The sequence below is a fragment of the Vombatus ursinus genome, unplaced genomic scaffold (genome assembly GCF_900497805.2).
Source record: "Vombatus ursinus unplaced genomic scaffold, bare-nosed wombat genome assembly UNPS02014837.1, whole genome shotgun sequence".
In the NCBI taxonomy this organism is placed as follows: domain Eukaryota; kingdom Metazoa; phylum Chordata; class Mammalia; order Diprotodontia; family Vombatidae; genus Vombatus; species Vombatus ursinus.
Window position 1 is genome coordinate 1,854,212 of NW_020954615.1, and position 21,911 is coordinate 1,876,122.

The 21,911-nt window shown below is 41.0% G+C and overlaps 1 protein-coding gene across 3 annotated transcripts in view; it reads right to left on the reverse strand.

Moving 5' to 3' along the window:
• Nucleotides 1–21,911, reverse strand: part of EXOC6B (exocyst complex component 6B) — a 607,320-nt gene that overhangs the window by 447,736 nt on the left and 137,673 nt on the right. The window lies entirely within an intron of this gene.

Consider the following 21,911-nt stretch of genomic DNA (forward strand, 5'->3'; position numbering starts at 1 on the left):
AGGTGGGCTAATCCTGAAGGCATCTGGAAAATTCAACTGTAAAACAACTTAAATGGGCTTTTCTGATTAACAGTTCTTACTGTAATACTTCAATGAACATTCAGTAACAACCTATGGGGGCAATGCCTATGAAAACCATGAAGAGTGTGGTTTTCTATTTTATTTGAGGATAGAAGAGAACTACATCCAAGGCACTATTATCTCTGACAAGGAAACAGAAGAGACGCCCTTACGAGGTCTCTGCCGGCACCAGGAATCTGGAGCTCTGGCTGCATGTGTCTGAGACCCAAGTCTTGAATCCTAAGAATCAATACGTGTGCTTTTCTACACACTATCCCCCTAACCTCCTCCAGCTCATACCACAAACTGCTGAGGAGAAAAAATTCTATTTTTGCTTTTCTTTGTATCTCCAGTGCTTAATAAATGCTTGTTGATTGCTTGGTTCTGATTTTCAAAATAATAAAATTCAGATCACCCCCCCCCAGGGAAAATAAACCAAAGGAAATGATTACGCTTAATATAGACAGTAGTGAGAAAGCCAGTCTCATAAAAAATAGACTTCATGACCATCTGGCAACCATACAGTATGTGAAAAACTGTTATTGTTCTAATTGAGTTTGATTTACTTGTCTAGATAATTGCTTCAGTATTAATTAAATATGTATTCCCCCAGATGCCCAGAAAGTGAAACCTTACACTCAACTGATTATATAATATATACACTGCTCACTCAAGTCAACATTGCTGGGCTCAGGTTACCACAAAATGACTCTTTCTGTATTGATTATTGACATTTTAGATTGTGACATCATTGTTTTCCCAAGAAATCATTTATGATTTAAATAATTTTAATTAAATAACCTGAAAAATGTTACTTAGAGACAGATCAAGAGACTTATCTATAATCACACCAAGTATATTTTATTTTCAATGGTTATTTTTAAAGTGGAAAAGAGATGACTTTTCAGTGCTCAATTCAGCACTTCAAGGAAGGAGAGAATCAAGTTCAGGAAGCCATTTCCCCACTCCCTTATCAAACCTCTTTCCAAGGTGTTTTTTTTCCCCTTCTGTAATATTTATCTTTAAAGGATTTAAAACATAAACAATATTCACTTGCGATCATGAGGAAACATGGCACAGTGGATAGAAAGTCTACCTTAGAACCAAGAAGACTTGGTTCAAGCCCCAACCTCTAACATACAGCAATTTTGTGACCCTGGTCAAGTCACTTGCCCCTCGGTGCTCTGAGCAGCTCTAAAAGACTAAATTGGAGAGACAATGCCAATCTGCATTGTAGAAGATGTTTCCTCATCCAGGGAATTCCCTAAATCAGTGAAATCCCAGGTGCAGTCCCCATCCAATTCCTCCTCCCCCCCCAATTCATGGAGCTAAAATGCCCTGAGCATCATCTAGTTCCCCCACTTCACCCAGCTCGGTGAAATTGCTAAAGAGTCACCAGCAGCTGAGATTCTCTTCCTTTTTTTTAACATCTGCCTGAATGGGAATCCACTCCCTGGAAGCAAGCCTCATCCAGGCTTGCCTTACAGCCATCACCTGGCAGTTCTTCCTCCCATCCCACTTCGAACCAGCCTCTTGTTCAGGGAGCAGCAGAATACAGCTGCTCACCATACGCGGTGTAACGCTCAAAGATGGCTATTAGCTTATCCTTTAAGCCTTCACTTCTACAGTCAAAATCCTTCCAATCCTTTTAACCTTCCTCATTGGTTCTACTTTCCAACCCTTTAATCATCACAGTGATTCTCTTCTCTGAACCTTCTCCAAGTTCCCCATGAATCTTATGGTAAGAGAACTAAAAAGTACTCCAGCCTGACCAATACACAGGAAATGGTGCCATATTTGGGGGATCCTACAGACTCTTTACACATGACAATAACGCGTCAAACCTTTGTTTGTTGTTGCTTGTGGGTTACAATGACCCAGAGACCCTTCAGTGTTCTATGTATTGTTATTCATCACATATCCCGATCACAGTGTATTTTGTTTGCATCTGTTCCCTCCAAGACACTTAGCTTGCTTGGCTAGGGCTCCTGGTACATTTTGAAGGTAAATCCAAGTGTATGTTTTAACCCATGTGAACATGGTTTCACTCTATCCATCATGGCTCAGTTTAGCCCTCTTGGGAAGCATGGAACTCTTACATTCTCTAGGGCTCCTAGAAAGCCAACTGGTCCTAGACCAATAATCTCCAAAGTGGGATGCATATCATGACACCCCTCTTCAGCTCAATGGAAAATAAGCAGATGTAGGTCTTCCCCTACCCACAACAGACTTATGTCTATTTCTTTCCCTTATTACAGCAGAATACAATGGCACATCTTTCCTTCTCACCACTGGCCTCCAAGAGGAGCCCTCCACAGCAAGTACACCCCATTGGGCAGTTACAACCTATCTAAGGCCCAGCCACACTACAAGATATTAAGAGATGTCCCGGCAAAATCTGACAACACTCTCCACAATGTTCCTGCATGCTGAGCCCCAGAATCTGCTACAAGTGACTTCTGCTATCCAAGGCAAAAGTCACTGGGTAAGACTTCCCTTCCCTCCCTACTCCCCCCCCCCCGCCAAAAAACCCAAACTTTACTTTTTAGGTGAGAGAATGAGAAGTCCAGAGCCAAAAACATGGATGGGCTGCAATTTGCATTCCAAACCTCATTACCTCCTCCTCCTCTGACCCATCCCCTAATCAAACATTCTTCTGGGCTTTCGTTTCCTTCCAGAGCAGCCCCGTTCTTTCAGCTTCACAAAGTTCTTAACCTCCTCATTACCTTTAACTCAACTCAACTCGAACTTCCCCCTCTCCAGTGGCCCTTTCTCAACACTCTTCCTTCCTGATTTGTCTGTGGCCATTGATACTGACCATCCACTCCTAGGTACTTATTCCTCTTCTCTCTGGGTTGCTGAAAATTTCAGTATCTGTACACTTTTAAAAAATACAAATGGAATTTCCTAATTTATTTTAAAATTTTCTAAACAAAAAATTTTAGTAGGTTTTGAATCTATTTGTTAAAAAATTAAAAATATGAGGCTTGATGAGTTTACAAGAACAACTGATAACAAGAAAGACAGAAATTTACTAGCCGAATGTTGACAAAACCCTTTATGTAACTGGAAGGTGAGATTGGAAAATGAGATCACAATCTAGTTAGCACAACCAACAATGTGCTTCTTCCATCTGCAGCAATGTGTCTTTGTGGGATAACTTTTTCAGCAATGACAGACATAAAAATAAAAGTTCAAAAAATTAACTTCAAAAGAAACCTTTAAAATACAGCATTGCTCTTGCTAAAAAAAAAAAATCAAGATTAATATTTTAATGAAAGAGAAAAAGGGTTTTGAAATATTAATAAAGAATTTTTCAAACTATTTTTCGTCTTCCTTATTCTTTCTAAATTTCTATTTTGTGTAAGCTTTATAATGTATGTAAATATTAGCAGATAGTACATTATATAACTTACAAATGAGTAAATACTGTATAAATATATTGGGATGTATAATCAAAATGTTGGGGAGTTCAATCAAAAAATTCGGAGATAATTACTATAAACAACTCAATAAAGGAAAAAGTAAGCAAGCAAGACCATAATTTGTTAGATATTTTATATAAAACACTCTTTATTATCCCCATATTACTTAGAATCCTAGGTTTAAAGTAGGAAGAGACCTTGGAGGTCATTTAGGCTAAGTCTCATTTTACAGCTGAGGAAACTGAGACTCAGGGACCTGGTCACACAGGCAGGATTGGAACCAAGGTGCTCAGATTCTAAACCCAGTCATCTTCCCACTGTACCCCACTGCCTCCAACAATGTGTGGCTGAGCACCAAATGAATAATCGGCGTCTCCAGGACCCCAGCTAAGTGTCTACCAAAGCAACAAAATAAGACTGTGGGAAAGAGTATTTGCGCTGTTTCTCTCTCACAGACCATTTGGAAATTCCTAATCACTGACAACAACCTGATGATCAAGATTTTCTCCCTCTGCTGACAATGTAAATTGTGTCCTTCTGCCACCAGGGCAATTTATCTGGTTCCCATTTCTCTCCTGCCCACCTAAAAGCTGGAAATAATAATGCCTGTCACCTATGATTAAGGCTAGCGGAGATGTGATCCGCCTGGCAAGAAGGAAGAAAGTGCTCTTCTGTAGACATGTTCCCCACTCTGGGGCAGTGAGAAGATAACACAATCACACAAAGTTATCGAGATAGCATGGCTTTGATCCCTGGCATCCTTACTAAGATCCAAAGCTGCCACATGTCTGAACTCAGCATCTGCCAGCCTAACCAGATCTCCCCATACACACACTCCACTGAAACACACCAGGATGGGATGGAGTGAAAATCCAGGGCCCAACTGTGGCCTTCCCCTAATGCTCTTCAATGACAGATGCCCACACAAAAGCCCTCTCGAGTTTCTTCCCTTTCCTCCCAGCTATGTTATTTGCTCTGCCTACTAGCCTTAAGCAGCATTGAAAATGGGAGAGCCATATTCCCCAAAGTTCCAACACGTGTGTAGATCAACTCCTGAGGGTAGTTTCCTAATTCTTCTCTTCTTTATGATTAGCTAGGTTAACCAGCAGAAACCCAAAGGATATTGTCTACAATCACTGGAGGGGGGGCGGGGTTTGGCCTTCCATACTGACATGTGAAGTCTATGTCTGGTTTTGCACTGTTATTTTTGGCTCTTCCAGAGAAGGAAATCAAACAAAAAAAGTTCTTTTTTTATCCTTTTTGAATACAAGAAATGTTTAGATGCTAAGCACTTGGATTGGGGTTTTCCCCCCTTTTTGACCACACAACAGTTTGCCAAAGCTGTTTTTCAAAGTGAAGTACCTCAAACATAATCCCCAACAGCTGTTATCACCCACACCCCAGGCTTCCAATAAACACGCCAGCCACAAACCTCCACTGGCAAGATGAGGAGAAGACAGGACTTGATAGGTTAAGGAAGTAGAAAGAAGGGTCTTTCCGGAACTGATTGGTCATAAAGTGGCTAGGTAACATTTTCTTAGAGAATAAAGACAGGAAAATCAACAGGAAATAAGCCCCATCATGTAATGCAAAAGAAAAAAAGAACTCTGGAGAAAAGGAGGACAAGGTCCACATAATCCCATTCACTACACTCTTTCTCCCCTTACCATGGGTGGTCCTTTTCCAGACAACGTGTACAGAGGTCAGTTTGCAGCACAACACCTTCACCAAAAGTGATCCCAATATCCTTTGTTCCTTATGAGGACAAGAGTGATTTTATCATTAATCCAGGATATATATTAAGTGTCCTGGACACACCAAGGGTAATTGGCTAAACAATCCATTAAGATTAATCAAGCATCTAGTGTGTACAAAATGCTGCCAGGCATTATGGAAGACACAAAGAACAAGACGTCTCAGGTGGTTAAAGAAATGAAGTCAGAATTGGCAGTGCCAAGATAAATGCAAAGCCAAATTTGTAAAAGATCCTAAAGAAAGTAGAAAGTCAGATGATGAAATTAAATAAGAATTCACAGACATGGAAAAAGTACAAGAGATATAATGAAGCAAATTACCTATACAAAAACTAAGATTAAAAAAAAACAACCCTGAAAACCCCATAGACCTAACAAACACAAGACTTAATTACCAAGTTAAATGAAAATGCATACAATGAAGATTGGCAAATTAGCCAGATAATTGGAAAATGTGCAAACCCAAGTGACAGACCCAAAAAATAGATCACAAAACAGCAATCTTAAATAACTTGGAGAAACAAAAGAACTTGGACACTACAGGTTAGAAAATTGGCCAAAAAAAAAAAAAAAAGTAGAAATAACCTGCAGGATGGCCACAAGGAAAAATCTAAGATTCAACACGTCTAGAAATACTTTAGTCACACTCCAGCACTACAACAACAAAGAAAACTCCTACAAGGACTGATGTGGCAAAAACAAAAACATTAATGCACTGTTAGTGGCACTGTGAATTGGCCCAAGTATTCTAGAAAGCAACTGAGAAGTAGACCCTGACCTGTGTATACCTTTTAACCCAATTATAACACCAGGTCTATACTCCAAAACAGTCAAAAGAAAAAAAGGGTCAATATATAGCCAAAAAAAAAAAAATTACCGCATCTCTTTTTGTTATGGCAAAGAACTGGAAACTAAGAAGGTACTCATCAATTGTGGAATGACTGAACAAATTCTGGTGTATTAATGTAATAGAATAGTATGACACCACAAGAAATAATGAAAGAGCTGGTCTCAGAGAAACCTAAAAAGACTTGTATGAACTGATGCCTAGTGAGGTGAGATCACGAAGAAAAACTCCGATTCTCATGGGAGTCAGGTACATGTCCAGACCACCTGAGACAGCCTTACAACATGGAGATTAATAGACAGCTGCTTCTAGGAAAGTCATGAAGTACACTGGAGAGAATGGAACATGTGTTGACATTCTGTAACTGGATCTGGTTGGCCAGTCATGTGGTTGAGAGAAGACTTTTTTGCCTGGCTGTCTTCAAAAAGGTTCTGAGACAGCTTCAGCAACAGGGTCAATGAATGAAGTGACCCCTACATTCTATCTAGTAAGAAACTAGGCTGGAAGGGAAAAGACCTCAGCTCCTTTTTTCTCCCCACTGAGGGCACATGCCCATGATTTCTTTGGCATTTTCATTAATTCTTTTCCATTCCAGGTGCAGGGAGTGGAGCTTCCAATCTAGGTCAGGAGTGCAACTTACAAGAAACCAAGAGTTGGAATCCAGATGAAGTGTTGCAGCCAGTCTCCAACATCACTATCCCAAGGAACATGAAGTAACCTTTGGGACCTCAGTCCAATGGAAGGTCTCCTTTGGATATGAACTTTATGGGACCAGAGCTATGTAGGAACTGAGCTAAGATTTTAACATGTCCCAACCCCACAAAGGAGGCATAGAGTGGATTATACACCCAAGGTTTGGGGGGAAATGTTTACATGTTTGTTTCTGCTACCCTTGAAATAAATATCCTTGTGTAAAATCCTAAAATAAAATAAAAACAAAGTGATTCTTTGAATGGAAGATGGCAGGTGGGTGGCCAGAGTGTTCCACTGGTACCTTCATGGTGGTCCGGAGAAAACAATGGAGGCTTCAACATGTTAACTGGACCCCCAAGGCAAACTTTTAGAAGGACAAGGACAAGAGGAACACAGGATGAACAGATAAGGATGAGTTGTGATCCGAGTTGCTGGAGGGAACTCTCAAATGGGTAATAATCATTGAAATATCTGAGTATTTGAAGGGATTGTCCACCCTCACTTGTATATGTATTTCAGCATTTAACACAATGCCTGTCATATAGTGTTAAACAACAGTAAGTGCTTAATAAACAAATTCTCTATTTACCTATTTTTTGTATCTTTCATGATATTTATTTATTGCCCTCACTTTGTATACTGCACCCCACTCATGCCCACCATGAGTAAACAAACAATTGGACCAAAACAAAACCATTCATTAAGCACCTACAATTTGCAGGACAGTTAGGCACTGGTGATAGACACAAAAGTGAAACAGCTCTTCCCTTAAGGAGTTTACATTCGAATAGAGGAGTCAAAACAAAAAAGGGAGTTAAAGGGGGGCAGGGACAAGTAAGAGAATTTTGGTTTGTAAAGTCACAGGAAATTGGGAACAAAGCCTTAGGGCAAAGGACTGTCAGGCCCTTTCCAATAACAGCAGTAACAAGGATTGTATTTCTGTCCACCTAGAAAGACGAAGAAAGGGAGGGGGAAGCTGGGGCAGAGAGGAAGGGAAGGTACTAATTTCTGAGGGAATTTGGAATAGCTGCATCACAGTATGTAAAGCAAGTCTGAGGCTGGTTGGATGAGTAAGAATTCACTCACCAATAGGGACAGTTCAGCCCGGGCACAGAGTTCCAACGCTGAGTGGATTAACTCAGTCAGTCAGTCAATAAACATTTATAAAACACAGGGGTAAAGGTGGAAATTTGATACAGGTAACAGTGAAGGGGTGAACAGCGGGTATTATGGACAGAATCTGGCAAGACATTCTGCCTACAGTGGATACTTTTGTGGACTAACTACATTATAACATGGAAGGGTACATGAAAGGGGAGAAGGGAACAAGGAAATAGACATGAGTGAGTGATGTACTGGAATCAAATGAAGGAATAGCAACTCGGAGGTGACCTCTGTGGTCTCAGAAAGAGAAGAGTCTGCAGGGGAGTAGGAAAAACTTCCCCTGAGGAAGAAAGGGGAAAGACTAAGAAGGAGGGAAGGGAGGAGAAGGAGGTCTGACTCTGGAGATGAGAGGGGATTCCATTGCTAAATATTCCTATGGGTGAATGAATTCCTATGGGTATGAGATTGGTACACTTGATTAGGCCTGGGGCATTTAGTGCTTGAAAAATCTATTTGTCCTAGGGAGACTGGGGCAGGGAGGAGTTGGAACCACTAGGGGTAACTGGCATCTGGATAAGTGGGAGAACATGAACAAACAAGAAATTTCCAGACAAATGTAGGAAGAAAAAAAAAAGGTCAACAAGAGGTATGGATGGGCAGTGGGCTGCATAATCAGGGATGTGGTGGGAGAGGGGCTGTGGGAGTGTCCTCACATCTGCAACAAGTGGCTTTGTTCTGGAAGTAGGACACAATGGAAAAGGGAAATCCAAGGGGCATGCCCTGCAGGGCACTGACAGAAAGCACCTAGAATGGATACCTTGGAAGCTTTGACTACATGAAGAATATAGAGAAAAGAGTGAGACCAGATGATTATAGGGGTCATCAATCAGAGAATGAGGGTCCAGAGTGAACAGAAGATGGATAATGAAGAGAAAGAGAGACAGAGACAGAGAGACACAGACAGAGAGAGATCTTTTCTGGAAATAGGATCAAAAAAGGAAATTTTAAAACTGAAGAAAAGAACTAGCTGAAGAGGAGAAGATGAAGAGGGAATGTCAAACAAGAAGAGGAGATCAGGGGTGAGGGGAAGAGAACCAGTGGGAACAGGACCACCTTAAAAAAAAGATTAAGGTAACTGAAGGAACATAATAACATAATATTATGTCTACAACAAAAGAAGGGACTTGAAACTGAAAAGCTTCTGCACAGACATTAATGCGTCTAGGACCACTTTTAGGGAAGTGGTAGAACAGGGAAAAAAATCTGCATCAAATTGAGGGTTTGGTATCCAAGACAGGATAGATAGATAAACTGATATATAGACAGACAGATATAGTTATATATGGTTATGTTATATGTTTTATATATATGCACACACATATATGTACATATAGTTTGTTATGTGTATAGATATATACACATACATATATACATACACATACACATACATATACATACATATGAATGACTAAAAGCTGTTCCCCCATAGATGAATGGTCAAAGAATACGAACAAAGAACAAAGAGTTCTCAAAAGAGAGGGAGAGAGAAGGAAAGGATAGTTGGGAAAACTATGATCACATAAGAAACAGAAAATATCAATAAAAACTCATTATAAAAATAAATACGGTTCCTCCCAGTTCCCTCCCCTTTTCTCCTATGCCTCCTCCCCAGAATGCTTTGTAAAGGATCAGTAATGAAGAATACTACCCACCCTCCAGACAGAGAGGCAATAGACTAATAAGCAAAATGAGACATTTTTTGGATGTGGCCAATATGGGAATTTGTTTTGCTTGTCTATGCTTTTTTGTTAAAAGTAGTTTAGTTTTTCTTTCTTTTTTTATGGGAAAGAGAGGGATAAGAAGGGAGAGAGAAAACATGAATGGTTGATAACTAAAAAAAAGTAAAACTTAATTTAAAAAATGCTTGTTGACTAACTTAATAACTTGAAGTGTAATTGTGATAACTTTCTGCAGTGGCTTTTGGTGAAACTAACAGAACTATATCATGCAGAAATATCTTCCTGGATCTCCAGATTTTGCCACTCACTTAAAAACCCTCCCACAAGTCCTCTAGTGACTGCCAGTATGAGCAAATGGGGGCAGGGACCATTATGGAAACCTCTGATGGTCAACTCAGACAAAACTAGAGAAAGCACTTCCTGACACTTTGCTTGACTTTGTTCTGACCCCACTAAGAATCATGAGGTGAGCAGCTGGCTCTCTTCTGATTCTGTGACCAAGATCAAGAAATTAGAACCTAAAATCAGATATTCACTAACCAACCAAATGATTCTGCTTTAGAGGTAGGATCAAAAGGGTCATCACCCAAGGTGAAATGAGGAGGCTATGGTTCCATACAAACTAAGGGCTGAGCCAGAGTTGTAAAGCAAAGACCCTGGTCCTGAGAGTTGTGGGGGCCACAGTGACCTCCTACAGATGCACTGGACTTCGAAGAATTAATTCCCTGCAAAGCACCACCCCCTGGGTCCAGTCAAAAATACAAAACAAGATTGCAATGTTTTCTGAAAACAATGTTCAAAGACCCCAGTCCACAGCCGTTGTGCTAAGGGCACCCATTCCAATCTTATGACGAACAAATCACTGAGAGTGCAAAGCCTCCAACAATAACAACCAGACAACCAAACCTTAGGAGCCATCAGCACATACTTCACTCAAGAGTGTCCTGTTAGATTTTGATGTAACTGGCACTCCATCTGAGTTTCATGAATACATTCAATGTCCTCATCTGGCTTCTGGAATATATATTTTAGGAAATTCCAAAATTATTTGATACACAACAAGCACACACGCACAGGCACACAGACATGTGGTCCATGGCATCAGGAGCAACAGTGACAACATGGTTTGGCCCCTGAATCAAACTGAGCCATGTGTCCCCTGAGCTCACTTCCGGGGGCCAAAGAAGTGCCAAAACAGTTCTCAGAAAAAGAGTCAACCAAGGAATCACAAGGAAAACACAGATCCCTTACCAGCAGCAATATGGGTCTGACACACCCACTTGGAACTTTCAAATCAGGACAATTCACAAAAGGCCGTGGGAAAGGGAAAAGAAGATTCAGTACCACATGTCAGGTTCATTAAGAGTAACAGTGCACGGCACTGAACTAGGCACTCTGGGGACCTACCCAACCAAGAAATGATGTACTCTCTCCAAGGGAGGAAATTTGGATGCCTAAATGTTAACAGAACAACTTAAAATGAAAATCTCCTTGCCCCAAGATAAATCAAGCTGTAGGTTAAGCTACGAGCGACCATGGCAGCCTGTCTCTGTCTCTCTGTCTCTCTGATCCTCCAAAAAGCTGCCTCCCTCTTATTCAAGCAGCTAACAGTTTCTGTCCACTATAAACATCCTGGCACGTAGCGGGCGCTTACTAAATGCTCGCTCCCTCTCTTTCCCCTTCCCCCAGATCCCCTCTACATCGACACCATGCACAATGCCAAGCCATGGGGATCCTGCTGCAGCAAAGGCAGGGAACGATGTTCACAGCTCCATTTTAGCGGATTCCCCACCCTTCACCCTCACTCCCACCCTAAAGCTTCCATGAGGTTCTTTATCTTGTTACTCTAATGCAAACAGACTTCTGGGAGTTTTTTTCACATCCAAAATTTCACTATTGCAGTGACCGCAATGCTGGCAGTGGCTCCTCGGCTGGAAGGGAAACAAGCTTTCAAATAATTTATAAATAACCATTTCAAGAACACATCTTTTATTCTTTCATCCCACAAAAGACAGAAATTTAGTTCAGTACCACAAGCTGTCAACTTCCCAGCACACCCGAGGTCCCACTTAACTCTCTATTGTAAACAGTGTAGTATTTCGCTACCACATCAATAAATAAAATTCTTGAAGGAATGAGTTTTGTGTTTGATTCACATTTGTTCTGCACATGCCATTGACCCTAAGGTATTCCTAATGTTAACCTCTTGAAAGCTTCAACTTTCAAAGAGTCAGGCACTCAGAACTGAGCCATGGGTCTGCCCCTTGTTGGCTCACGTAAAGTGACCACATGTCACTAAGGTAGACTAAGCTGCTCCTCTGTCCTCCTCAAGTCCACCTACTCTTACCCCTAAAATACTTTTATTTTCCTCTGAAGAAGCACCACTTTCTGAAATCCCATCTGCAGATGCAATTAAAGATGGCAGTGGGCAATGCACCATTACTGGAGCTGTGAATTGCTCCAGCCACTCTAGGAAGCAATTTGAAACAAAGGCCAAAAAGTCGCTAAAACTGTGCTTACCCTTTGACCCAGCAACACCACAAAGTAGGCCTATACCCCAAAGAGATCAAAGAAAGAGGAAAGTCCGTAGATATAAAAATATTTACAGGAAATATTTTTGTAGTAGCACCAAACTGGAAACTAAGGGAGGTGGTAAGGTGCCCATCTCTTGGGGAATAACTAAATAAATTACAGTATATAAAAGTAATGGAATATTATCACACTATAAAAAAATCATGAAATGGACAATTTCAGAGGAAATGGGGAAGACCTCTATGAACTGATACAGAGTGAAGTGAACAGAACCAAGAGAACAATTTATAAAATAACAACATTGTTTAAAAAAAACAACAACTTTGAAAGACTTTAAGAATTTTGATCAATTTCATGACAAACCACAAGTTCTAAGGACTGAAGCTGAAACAGTTCATGAACCTAAAATGCAAACTAAGGCATATATTTTTGGACGTGGTCCAAGAAAGACTACTTCACCCAACTGCAAATTTGTTATCAGGGTTTTCTTTTTCATTTCTGTTGTTTAACTGGGGAGAAGGAAAGAAAATATATGTTTGTTAATTTGGAATATTAATAAAATTAAACTTAACAAAATTTTACATACTAAGAAAAATATAAACATAAGGAGGCTCCTACAAAAGACATCTCTGAAGAACTGGTTGCTTACAATTCTCTGAGACCAGGAAGGGCATGGGTAAGTTTGTTGGGCACTGTTTTCTGTGAGTTTCCTTCCTAGGTTCCATGTAACAAGGTCACAGTTTGATTTGTTGGAAAAATAGTAGCAGCTCCCTGAAAATGAGGAAGAAAACCTGTAACACATTTATCTAGTACCTTCCTTCTATGGAGCTCAACTTGCTTCATGTATATAGATGGTCTCTCCTGTTCCAGACAATCCCCAGTGGGCTCAGGGGAATCCCCAATATGAGGCTCCTCACTTGACAAAAAGATCAGATACTCCCAGTGCGACAACAATCCCAAAAGCAAGGAAAGTCAACAAGCAGCCCACTAACCACACCAAAGCCCAAGGAAACTACAGCTTTCCCTAGGCAGGAGCTACCTTCTAAGAAGCTGTTATTATTTAAAAAACTGTTCTGTCAAATTCCAGGCAGCTGGATGTGATCAGTAACAGCCTCCATGCAGTCTCAAAAAGGTAATCCCGTGAAAGGGTCGAAAACAAAACAAAAAAAAAAAACAAAAAAAAAAAAACCCAGAGCTATGAAGCTCAGACGAATGGAACAAGGAAAGGAGAACAGCCCTGACAATTCTGAAATTTCCTTACAGGAAAAGGATATAGTATAATCCTGACTCATTATCATCTTATAATAATAATTTCAAATGTCTATCAAAAGAACCGTCAATGGTCATGTGAACCTCTTCTTTCATTCTAATTGTGACAGCCCAAAGTCCTATTTTTATTTGATTGGCGGTTTCTTCAGGCCTTGTTTGGGAAAAAATGGCTGTCCCCATTCCTTGCTCAAGCTCATCAGCATCTGCCCCATGACTTCTAGGACTTCCCTTGGAAGAACATCAGGAATACCCCACTGCAGGGGCCCTCAAGGGGGCATGATGTCCCATCAAAAAGACTTCTCAATAACTTCACTGAAGGAATGTCTTTCATTTGGCATAAAAACACTGAAGAAATGAAGCCTGAAGGATAGCAACATCAAAACAGAATGTAAATATGTGGCAACCTGGGGAAAAAATATGGCTAGCTAAACTCAAAAAGACTAAAAAGACACTTATTCATAAACGGTCCAAAGCCCCAAACAATCATTGATCAGAAACGGCTCCAGTCCTAGGTCTGCCACCAAGGTTTCGGCAGCATATCTGCCCGCCATCCGAGCTCTCTGTAATCTGGGGGACGGGTGGATAGCTTCAGTCACCACAATAGCCAAGAAAACAGATGGAAGGTCCCCAGCTGAACCACCCATACCCCAAAATCAAGTAATCATGGAAATCCAAGCTAATCATGACTATCCACTACTCGAAAAGGGCACCAAGTCAGGGAAGAAAGTTTCTGATTCATGGAGAAAGAAATGAGGTTGCATTAATTTCATTAGTTTGTTTTTCCACGCTTCAAAGTTCCAAAAATATGAGGAATTAACACCAAAAACAAAAGCAAAACCAAAAAAACACCATTCCATTAGCACTAGGATCCCTGACCAATCTCAAACACAGATTCTTGAAACACAGCTACAGGAGAAAAAGCAAAAGCAACAGGTGTCCTTTACAGACACCAACAATACATTTTATACTCACCAGTTTCCTCTCTGTATCCCTTTAAAAAAAAAAAACATTTAACTGATCCAACTATTCTGGAGAGCAATTTGGAACTATGCCCAAAGGGCTATAAAACTGTGCATACCCTTTGATCCAGCAATACCACTACCAGGTCTGTATCTCAAAGACATCCAAAAAAGGGGGAAAGACCTATTTGTACAAAAATATGTATAGCAGCTCTTTTCACGATGGCTAAAAATTGGAATTCAGAGGGATGCTCATCAGTTAGGGAATGGCTAAACAAGCTGTGGTATATGATTGTAATGGAACGTTATTGTGCTGTAAGAAATGACAACTAGGATGATTTCAGAAAAATCTGGACAGACTTACATGAACTGATGCACAGGGAAGTGAACAGAACTGGGAGAATGTTGTACACAGTAACAGCTATACTGTTCAATGAAGAACTGTGAATGATTGGGCTATTCTCAGTAATACAATGATCCAAGACAATCCCAAAGGAGCAGTGATGAAGCATGCTATCTGCCTCCAGAGAAAGAACTGATGTTGACTGAATGCAGACTGAAGCCTGAGACTTTTCACTTTCTTTCATTTTTTTTTTCTTTTATCAAGTCTTGTTGCACAAATTGACTAATATGGGGGGCAGCTAGGAGGCGTAGTGGATAGAGCACTGGCCCTGAAGTCAGGAGGACCTGAGTTCAAATCCGGCCTCAGCCCAAACACTTGCCACTTACTAGCTGTGTGACCCATGGCAAGTCACTTAACCCCAATTGCCTAAAAATTTTTTAAAAAATTTAAAAATTTAATAAATAAATAAATGAAATGACTAATACAGAAACGTTTTACATAATTGCACATGCATAACCTATATTCGATTGCTTTACTGTCCCAAGGAGGGGGGAGGGGAGGGGGGGAGGAAGGGAGGGATAGAATTTGGAACTCAAAACTTTAAATAAAAATGTTTAAAAAAAAATTTTTTTAAGCAGCTAAAACAAACAAACCCATCAAGTACAGACCAGAGAAGCATTTGTTTGGTTGGTTGGTTTTCAAAGCCCAAGTGTAACTCAGGAGGCAAATGGGTAGGCATTTCCTAATATCTCCCCTACCTCCAGATGTATCTAAACTTTGAAGCAGGCAGATCCCTGCCTTAAAGATTTCCAGGGAATAAAATAGCCTACTTTCCAATCATGAATGCATAGGCCATGTAAAAAATCTCCCACTGCCATAGGAATTCAGCTCAATTGAGACCTCCAGCTTCAAACTGAGAGGACAAGAATGCAAGCATGAATAAGGAAATGCCTGAGAAAACAAAGAAAGAAATGTAATTGGTCTTTTCCCTTCCCACCATCAATAGTAGAAGGAGAAGAGAGGGGAGGGAAGGCAGAGAGATTTTTAGGGAAAAAATATTTCTCCCCTCTCAAAACATGGAAAAACTAAGGGATTTTTCTTATCTTTTCCTGGTTCTGTTCTTGGCATGTACAAGGAGTTGGGCTCTTGAAGAGCTGTTTACTGCAATGACTTCTAGCACAGCCTCTGGCAAATCATTTCACTTCCCTAAGCCTCAGTTTCCTCATCTGTAAAAATGTCATAAATCTTGCACTAATCTGCTTCACAATATTGTTAAAATGAAAGCATTCTATATACCCTAAAGCACTATAGAAATGTCAGCCATTATTAGCAAATAACTCAAATGTGATCTTTTTATGAGTAAAAAATGTTATAGAAACTTTTATGCTTCTAAAACTAACACTATAAAGGGTGTGAAAAATACTGTGTGTGTGTGTGTGTGTGTGTGTGTATCTCCCCTCCTGAACACCCACTTTCCTCTTGAGGTATGAGGATTTTTTCTTACTCCATGACTTCAAAATTCTAGGAAATGTTCCATCTTCAGAGAAGAATTAACTGAGCCTAGTGCCAAAGGTCCGGTGGCAGCACTTCCCTAGAATGGACTGGTAAAAACTACAATTTGCCTTCAAGGTGCTTAAGGGACTATATATAAAGAACTTTAAACCTGAACATTTAACATTACAAACCAGAAAACTTGAAATGATAAATAACTGCTAAATAGAGAAATTTTATTATTACACACTCCCACAGACGAATGACTAACCCCTCATAGATCTCACATTTGCTTAAACAAGTTCACCTGAAATCTAGAAATAAAGAAGCAAAATGAAATACTTTGGATTTGGTAAATTACAAGAAACTTTTAAGATGCAACTATTTCGAGGTAAAAGGGCAATATTAGAAAACTTTGCCAAGTTCTAAAAACGGAATTAGTTTTATCCACCTAAGAGGTAAAAATAATAAAATCAGACCTAAAGGAAGGGCAAGGGCATAGATCTCTCATAAGCGAGGAAGTCCTCAAGCCTAGGCAGAAAAGAGGGCAGAGGAAGTCAACCACGGGAGCATCCACAGGTGCCGGGAGAATGACAGAAGATGGAATTGTTCAATAGCATGGATAGTTAAAGACCATAGAGTGAAAGGGGACACTCAAGAAATCAGACAGGCCTACACATCTTATTTTAAAAATGAAGAAACTGTGTCCCACAAAGTGGCTTGTCCGAGGTCATACAGCAAGGAAATGGAAGAGGAACCAATCTGGACCGGACCTCCAGGCTTCAGATGCGAGGCATCTGCACTTCTCTACTTCACCTTTTTAAGGGAACGAGTATGAAATAGGGAGAGCAGAGAAGAGGGAGAACAGATAGAACCTTCCAAGGAGGATTATTAATTAGAAATGAATAAAGACTAAAAAGACCCAGAAGGCTAAATACCAAACTGAAAACTAAGAGAGAAGAATATTTATGTCACATTTCCCCCAAACAGGCTAAGAGCCCGCAGAGTAACCACGGAAGCCATCTGTGGCTCATTTCCAAGAGCCTGTACCCAAATGTAGCCCCGGTGTGGCTCTGTAGAACAGCCCTCAGCACTAGTGCTGTCAAGGATTCTCTAAATAGAATCAACACTCCATGAATGCTCCTCATCAGCAGTCCAGATGAGAGGTGACAAAGATAGTAGGCATTAAGCGGTCAGGATGCTGATCTCTGCCCCAGCTTGACTCCCCTAGACCTAAGCCAGGACCAACTCTGCTTTGTCCCAGGATCCATTAGTTTTAGGAGCATTCTGTTCAGACTGCCCATTATAAGATGTTCATCAGGATCACGACATTAAGCGGTGAAGACCAACAATTAGATTTGTCTGGGCTTAGCTTGGCCCAAGCACAATCCCATCTGAGGCTGATCCTTGCTACCATGTGTCCTCTGCACAATCAAACATGAATTATTACTGATATGCAGCAATATTCAGTTTTATCTAATAACTGAAAAGCGCTTTGAGACTAATGTGACATAACTCTCAGAGCAGGTCTGAGGTGGGATTCAAAACCAGGCTTTTCCTGACTGCCAAGACCAGCCCTCTTTCCTACTCTACTCCACTGCTATTTGAGCAAAGACAAGGCCCAAGGGGGCTAAGTCTGTCCTCTAGCAGAAGCATCATAACTCACCTCCTACAGAGCTACAGCTCTGTGGAGAGCAAGAATTCTTAAACTTTTTTGTACCCTGGACCCCTGGGGCAGTTTGATGACGCTGCTTTAAAATAATTTTTGTAATAACTGAAGGAAATACTAAATTTCAATTACAGGCTACTGAAAATAATGGTGAGTTTTTCTTTCCATCCAAGTTCACAAATCCCCTAAAATCTGTCTACACATCCCAGATTAAGAACCCTAGATTCTCCATTGCCTCCTCTAGCCAAGCTCTGGAAGTTTCTCTCAGCTCTATCCTTAGTCCCTGATTCTTTTCCCCACAAACCTAAACAAAAGGGAAAGACACGTACTCCCCAAACACACCACTGTCCCTGCCCACCACACTGATGCACTGTGTGGAGCTGTGGATTGCTTCATTAGACTGCAAGCTGCCTGAGGGCAGAGACTTTGCCTCTTTTTATTCTGAGCACTTGGCATAATGCCTGGCAAATAGGAGGCACTTAAATGTTTGCTGATTGACTAGCTGGTTGCCCCAGAACAGGAGTGGGGCCCTCTAGGTTCTCATCTGCGGCCCTCTGACTGAATCCAAACTTCACAGAACAAATCTGTTCTGTGTCGAGTTCCCCACCCCTGCTCCAGGCATTGTGGAAACCAACTTGGAACTATGCCTCGAACAACTATACTAAACTGTATACCCTTTGACCCAGCAATACCACTATTCCCCAAAAGAGACCAAAGAAAGGGGTGCAAGACCAATATGGACAAAGACACTTACTTAGAGCCAATCTTTTTGTAGTAGCAACTAAGGTGATGCCGATCAACTGGGGAATGGTGGAATAAATTCCATTCTATGGATGTCATGGCACACTATTATGCCTTAAGAAAGGATGAAAGGGATGGTTTCAGAGAACCTCAAAAGACTTGTATCAACTGATAGGGAGTGAAGTGAGCAGAACCAGAAGAACAATTTCTACAATAACAACACTGCAAAAAACAAACTATTTTCAAAGACTTAAGAACTCTGATCAACACACTGAACAACTCTTGACTATAAAGGCCCACTGAGGACCCTCATCATGGAGGACCACCCACCTCCTGCCAGAGAGGTGATGGCCTCAGCAAGTACGTGATCAATTCGAGAGTCTTTGCAAGTCTACTATACTGGTCTGATCAGCCACAGCGAGACACACTGTAGCTTGACCCCAACACCATGATGTCACTTTGGACAAACAACAACAACAGGGAATTTGTTTTTCATGAAGAAGGAGAGAAAAACAATTTTTGTTCATTGAATAAAATAAAACTTAATTTTTAAAAATGCCTGTAAAACCTGGCCCACCTTTTCTTCCCTGCTTCCCTCCCACCCTCTTTCTCCTTTTTGTTCTCACCCAAGTTACCCCATCTCCCAACTCTGGGCTGTTGGATTATCCACTCCACATGCCTGAATGTGCATCCAGCTCATACATTTGCTCTCCTCCTTTAAACACAGATCAGGCACCATCTTCTAAGAAGTCTTTCCTAATCTCTTCAACTGCTCCTGCCTTCCCTCCCAAAGTACCTTGTTATTTACACGCTTTGCATGAATTTTATTTGTTCACTTTACATCTGTCGTATGTTTTTCTGTATTTACTTGTCTTCCCCATTAGAATGTAAGCTCACTGCTAGTCAGAAATGTTTCATCCACTACAGTTACATAATCAGCACGAGCACATGATACTTAGTAAGCACTTAAAAAATACCTGTTGATTGACTGATTCTAGAAGTCTGTGAGTTCAGCTTTCTGGATCTAGAGAAAAAATATCTCAGGGTCCTAAAAAAAAGTCAGATGTGAACTGGGACTGCACTTTGTATTTCTGAATAATTGCAGAGGTCCCGAAAGAACACATTTTCAAATTCCCACCAGTTTTAGGCCCCCAGCAGTTTTTCCAGCCTCATCTCTCGCTGTTCCTCTCCATGGACTCTACCTTCTGCCAAACCACCCTATTCATCTCCTCAAACTCTCTGTCCCTCTTGCCCCAAACCTTCATTAGGACTACTCCTTCCTGCTCATCATTTAATACCCAGCAAGATGTCATTTCCTCCTTTAAAATTTCCCTCAGGGGGCAGCTAGGTGGTACAGTAGATAGAGCTCTGGACTTGGAGTCAGGAGGACCTCAGTTCAAATCCGGCCTCAGACACTTGACATTTACTAGCTATGTGACCCTGGGCAAGTCACTTAACCCTCACCAAAAAGCAAAAAAAAAAATTTCCCTCAATACTTCACCCCAAATGAGATGTGCCTAATACCATGACTCTTGTGAGCCCCCTTAGGACATGTATTATACCCTATCCTACACCACTGTACTGAGCTACTTGACTTTAGGCCTTAAATATTATATATCTCATTCGGACAATACTATAAACTGTTACACACATATCTGTTTCTTGGGCAGCACCTAGTACAATGTATTTAATTAAACATTTATTCTATGTTAGCATATACTCTTTTACCAGAAGTGCCCCCCATTCTGAGGGATCACATTCTGCTGCACAGATGGCACCTGAGCTGAGCCTCAGAAGAATATAGCCAGGGCTTCCATAGGACAGGAGAAGGAAGAACACGTCTGTTTCTTTTTTTTTTTTAGGCAATTGGGGTTAAGTGACTTGCCCAGGGTCACACAGCTTGACAGTAAGTGTCAAGTGTTTGGTCTGAGGCCAGACTTGAACTCAGGTCCTCCTGGCTTCAGGGTTGATGCTCTATCCACTGCACCACTTAGCTGCCCCAGAACAGGTCTATTTCAAGCAATGCCTTTGAGAACATAAGGATGCAAGGGATGAAAAGTTAAGTTCTTGAAATAACCAGTCACAATGGTTACATTGGCTACAACACAATGTGAGAAAGGAATAGGCCTGGAAAGGTCAATCAATGGCAAACTACAGAGGGCTTGAAATGCCAGGTTGATCATTCCGTGCCTATTTAACTCGGTCTACATTGCAAATAAAATGTTTTTCAAGAGTGATTAATGAACTCCACCATGATAAACAATCTTTAGAGACTGAGAATTCAGCTCAGCTTCTGGTTTATTTCCCCAGCTACAGGAGAGATGACTGCTACAGGGCAGTCAAGAGGACCTGGGGCCAAATTCCAGCTCTGCAACTCCCTGGGCGACCCTGGACAATCGCCCTACCCATCTGGGTCTCAGTCTCCTCATCCTTAAATGGGGGATATGGGGGGGGAAGAAGGGGGAAGACAGTGTTTGGATTACTTTCAATGTCCCTTCTAGCTCAATATCTGATCATCCTTGGTCTAGAATAAACATTCTGGGAAGATCCTGCTTCTCTACAAAAATCTGCTTTGGAAGTGCCCAGCACTGACCATTCAGACAAGGGCCCGTGAAAAACACTACAAGCTGAGCATACACTGAATGGGACTTCAACTACTGTTCCAGTCATCAATCTTGAACGTCTCTGACAACAGAAAAGTACGCTAAAAGGCATCAGAATTCCCAGTTTAGGTAGATTATTGCTTCTAAAGAATCAAAAAGGCACCTCTTAGGAAAGTCCATCAATTTATGCTATTAATGTAGCCAAGAGCTCCAGCTAAAAGCTATGCTTCCCCATAAGGTATTGATTGTTAAAAGTCAAGAAAATGGCTGGAAACCCTCCTTGAATAATCTTTATGGCTTGCAGGATCTCCTAAAAATGGTTTCAAGCAGTTCGATCCTTTGAACAGTTAGTCAGACTTCAACACCAGAAAAGAAAAACAAAACAAAAAAAGGCAAAACACTAGCTCTTCCACACAAATGGGCACAGAATATCCCAAGAGTGTTTTCTCTTGCGTTGTGCCAGCAGACCACTCGAAGCAGAAGCCCACTACAGCCTCTCTCGCTGCACAAAACAGATTCCAATGGCTTTTGCTGGAGAAGTCACCACTGGACTTTGAACACAGAGAAGGCTCTCACTGTTTTCCATCCAACCTGGGGCCCTGAAGGGAACCAGAGATACAAGGAAAGACTCAGCACTGTCAAAGGATCGCCTTCTGAATGGACAAGACCTAACTTCACGAAA